Source organism: Ceratotherium simum, chromosome 18 (genome assembly GCF_057802395.1).
Source record: "Ceratotherium simum simum isolate JZ-2026a chromosome 18, ASM5780239v1, whole genome shotgun sequence".
Lineage (NCBI taxonomy): Eukaryota > Metazoa > Chordata > Mammalia > Perissodactyla > Rhinocerotidae > Ceratotherium > Ceratotherium simum.
This window is the reverse complement of record NC_141917.1, coordinates 15,004,058-15,008,807: the sequence shown is the minus strand read 5'-3', so window position 1 is coordinate 15,008,807 and position 4,750 is coordinate 15,004,058. Positions and strand designations below refer to the sequence as shown.

At 44.5% G+C, this 4,750-nt stretch overlaps 1 pseudogene; it reads right to left on the bottom strand.

Moving 5' to 3' along the window:
- Positions 1-2,217: 2,217 nt before the first annotated feature.
- On the bottom strand, positions 2,218-3,193 carry LOC101403818 (E3 ubiquitin-protein ligase RNF167 pseudogene; annotated as a pseudogene).
- Between the last annotated feature and the right edge of the window lie 1,557 nt (positions 3,194-4,750).

The following is a 4,750-nucleotide window of genomic DNA, read 5'->3' as shown; positions in this document are numbered from 1 at the left end:
TCAGAGAACTGGGGATGGGATCTCTTTCTTCTGTGTCACCGGTCCTTGCAGTGCCTGGAACATTATAGAAGCTCAGTGGATACTTGTAATGAATACATGAAACACTGAACAATTGCTCCTTTCTAACCTGGATCTGGGGAAAATCCTGTTGCAAACATTTGGTAGTCTTTATTTCCTATTTTCATCTCATCACTGACTCAGCTTAACAAAGGCCACTCTCTTGGTATTAACTTACATTAGAGGAAGCTCATATAAATATTAATTAGGCACTTTCTGTATATCGCTCACATTTGCTACTAACCTTGGAGTATTATAGTAAAACAGAAAGTGAGCTGCACAAAGTAAGCTAGTGAAGTTTCTCACTCTTGTTATTCTTTGGACACATCCATGCTTAGTAAATCCTTATAGTAGCTTCTGCAGTGGTCTGCCTAGACCCACTCTCTTCAGGACGGAAGCATTCATTCCTCCAGCTATGGAGGGCTTTGGTAGACAAAGGTTCTCAGCCGAGTCTCTCTCCAAGAGAGAGGAATTGTCCTTGTCTGAACAAAGCTACCCAGCCCAAAATCACTCCTCTTCCCCCGTGACAGCCTGTAAGAAATGACTGGTCGCTTCAGGGGCATGTGGACCCAGCCCTCTTGCTTTGATTAGGGACAGCTCTGCAGGGCCATCCCAGCTCCAGTGCTCTCTGGGAGATCTGCTGAGGCTGCTGTTGAAACCACATTTACCTTCAACTTTTATCTCTGCCCAGTTCTGCTTCTCTAACTCCTCAGTCAACTTATGCACACAAAACTCCACTTTGGGGTCTTTTCTTGGGGACCCCAACATACTGCAGCCATTAATATTGTGTAATGCTTATCAGTGCCTAAACCTCAATACAACCTCATGCCAAAGGATGCATATTATTAGAAATATCAAAATCAAAAAACTGGAGCGTAACATTAATGAATAGAACAGATAATCAATTGCAATAGTATTGACAATTGATTCACTAGGCCCATCTCAGCTCTAAAATTGTGATTTTAATGCATCTTTATAGAAATAAAAATATATATTTGCTTAAATAATAGATCTTCTTATGCCTATTGATTCTGTTTTCCAAGATAGAAAGCTTTCAGTGTGTGGTAACAGTTTATTTCCAAGCTTGCATGAAATAGAACATTCCAATCCAAATAACAGAGTTACACTGAGAGTATTTAGTCATTTGCATTATCAGTGTAGTGCTTGGAAGTTTGAGGTGAGTTGAAATTGGCCATATAATTGAGAACTAGCTTAGCTATCATTAACAATCATTAAAGGGTGAAAATGACCTTAATTTCTAAACAGGAAGGGCATATTTAATGATCTCCCATTAGCTAACTCCCTTCTCATACAATTACACATAGGCAGCTCCAGACACAGAAAATACAATTACCACTCTCAGGTGAAAAGCATTTGATGTTGCATGTTTCCTTCATTTAAATAGGTTTTTACTTCCAAGAGGTGAAAAGACAAAGCTAAAAAAGCATTCTCTTAAAATTACACTCCAGTTAGCCATATTAGAATGCTAAATGACCGAATGCTACAAAGCAATTAAATCTGTTGTATTTACAAGCCACTTAACAGACGGGAAATGCAGAGGACAAGTGACCTACAACCAAGTTATTATTTATCATGACCATGTAGACATTTCAGCAGTTTTGCACTTTTTAGGTATTAACTAATGACAATTAAACATGTAGATAAGTGTAGATTACTTAATTCATATTCACCCTGAACAAAAATGGCTAAAGGAAATGTATCGAAATTTTTACAGACATGAGAAATTGCATTATGAGGCCAAATGTGAAATGTTAATATCCCGAAGTAAATTTGATACTCTAAGAGGAACTTAATGTTCTAATTATTTTTTGTCATCTTTGACACAAATTACAAAAATCTGCTCTTTAAGTATTGTTTTTGACAGCTTTTACCTATGGCTTTCACACGTATCTGAATAATTTTTTTTTTTTTTGGTCCACAAAAACAAGTGAGGTAAGTGAAGTTTATTATTATTTTATTAACCAAGTAAGTGAAGACCCAGTCCCTTTGCAACCCCAACATCCTCAAAAGCTTGGGGTTGGGTAAGGGAGGAACCTGAGGCAGAAATGTTCCCTCACAGAGAAGACATAACATAGAAGACTAGAGGGAGGAAGAGGAGCTGCACAAGTAGATAGTCACAGGGAGGGAGGAAGGGGAATACTAGACCAGGAGGGCAGCTGAAGAGGAAGAGGAGGAAGGAGTGGGGGAGGAATCTGTTGAGGATCCAGGCAAACAAGGGGGCCTGGGGCTAGCGAGCCAAAGGGTGCGGGAAGTGTGGGGCCAGAGCTCAGAAGTGGGGTCTGTTCTGAGGTACGATGGTCCCCGGGCTCCCCTTCCTCATCACCCTCTTGTTCTTGAGTTTCTTCCTCCTGTTTCTTCTCCCCAGGACCCTGACCAACAGGCTGCTTGCAGATGGGGCTGGTCTTCGGGTCTGGATGAGCCAGGGGTCCATACAGCGGCTGTGATTGATAGGCATAAGCACAGGCAAGTACCCACAACTTGTGCCCATTCTCATATCTACCCAGGCAGATGGCACAGACCTCATGCTGGTCTCCCTTCTGATAGCCACGTGTAGGAAGCTGTTTCAGCTGCTCTTTGGTCAACCGATTCCACTGCAGCTTGTGTTGCTGGCACGGAATACGATGAACTATCATCATTGCTCCCTGGCAAAAATTAGTAGTCCCACAATCCCTGTAAAAGGGATGAGGCAATAGCCCAAAACGAAGCTATTGCCTGAGACCAGAAGCACCCGAGCCCCCTTGTGGTAGACCAAGATGGCACGCGGGTACTCAGAGCTCCTCTCCCTGATAAACACAGACGGGATCCAGATCTGCTGAATGTCCTCCCTGGTCCAAGCATGTTCAGAAGTTCGCTGCAAGTCACATTGTCTACCACAGTTGCACCATAGCCAGCCTTCTGAGCACTTACGACCTTGAGGGCAAAGCTGTAGTTGAATCTTCTAAGCAGTGCAACGAAGACTGACTGACGCGTGGACGGGGGCTGGGGGTGGTGGGGAAAGGGGGCTGCAGGCATTGGCTGGGTGAGCCTCCACAAGGAGACTCCGAAGTCCCTCCTGTCTCAAGGCAGCCTCAAAGAGAGCTGGGAGGTCTGCAACGGCCATGCTGGCACCGTGGTCCGAAACAGCTCAAAAGAGCCCCCGGATGGGAGCCACTCCCCGCAGCACAGGGGCCACAACCACAGGAAGGCGCAGGGTGCACGGCAGCGGGAGGGGAGAGGCTGAGGAGGCCGTGTCCTCGTAGCAGCAGCAGAGGCGGAGCTCTGCGCCCTCTCCGCCCCTCCTTCAGGATCCCAGAGGACCAACCACTCCCAGGTCCCACTTCCCAGCTACGTGGGGGTGCAGGGAAGAAACCTGGACTGCAACTGGTTTAGTGGAGCTGGGGTGGAGACACTAAATGTATCCTTTTCTAGTACAGGAATAAAACCGGGAAAACGGGCGGAGACAAGCACAGGTGACACAAAAACTTCTGGAATGGTGGAGGAGTTCAAGGAGGTGGGACATCCAGCCAGGTGGGCCGTCTTGCCTATCTTGCCAGGTAGGCTCTGGCAAACGGCTTCTGGTAAAGAAAGTCCGGCTGCTTTGAGCTCTGAACGCTCAAGGTGAAGGACTTCTGGTCCTCTCCTCCTCCCTCTGGCCGCTGCAGCAGCTGCGGTACCTTCAGGTCTCGCGAGACTATGCTTACCTCCCACCACTGAAATCTTACTGTGTCTATCGCGAGAGAGTGGTAACTGGCAAGCCTGGGTCATCCCATCTTGCGTCAAGGCAGGCAAACTGGAAAATTTCTAGATGATTATTAATTTTAATGTAAGTTTTATGGCAGATGAATGTAATTTAAGAATGCACATCAATATCTATGAGTGTGACTCTTTTAAGTTATCCTACCTCCCAAATATCTGAAATCTGAGATAATTCACAAATGCCACTATTATGATACAGATAACCAAGGATCATCTATTTTAAAAGAATTTAACACTTTAATCATTTTATCCCCATACCTCAATACAATCTTTTTTTTTTAAATAATTTTATTTATTTATTTTTTTCCCCCAAAACCCCAGTAGATAGCTGTATGTCATAGTTGCACATCCTTCTAGTTGCTGTATGTGGGACATGGCCTCAGCATGGCCAGAGAAGCGGTGAGTGGGTGCGCGCCCGGGATCGGAACCCTGGCCGCCAGCAGTGGAGCGCGCGCACTTAACCGCTAAGCCACGGGCCGGCCCTCAATACAATCTTTTAAACTAATACATGTCTCTTTGCATTTCAAACACGATATGGAGAAAGGAATAAAATCTTGTTTCTTCATGAGAACCAAGTTAGGTTAGAAGTTAACCTGCCGAGTGTTTGGATGGTAAATTTTTCTAGACTTTGTAGACTTTCTGGAGGTTTTGTTGTATGACTAAGGAAATAATCGGAATATAAAATTGTGGGAAACCGAGGTAGATTCTTTTTCTTGAGGGACCATTTACAATGTGAAAGAGTATCCGTTGGTTCTTAGATTTCACATTTCCATACAGCTACCCTCTTTCTCTTTGGTACACCTAAAGGTCAAAACCTAGATTAGCAAAGGAAATTATAGAGCACTTTAAATAAGATGTGCCTGATCTGCCAAGTCAGAAATGGAAAGGTTTTATTCTGAGCACACTGCCCCAAGTGGTCCCTCCAGACTTGGGTGGC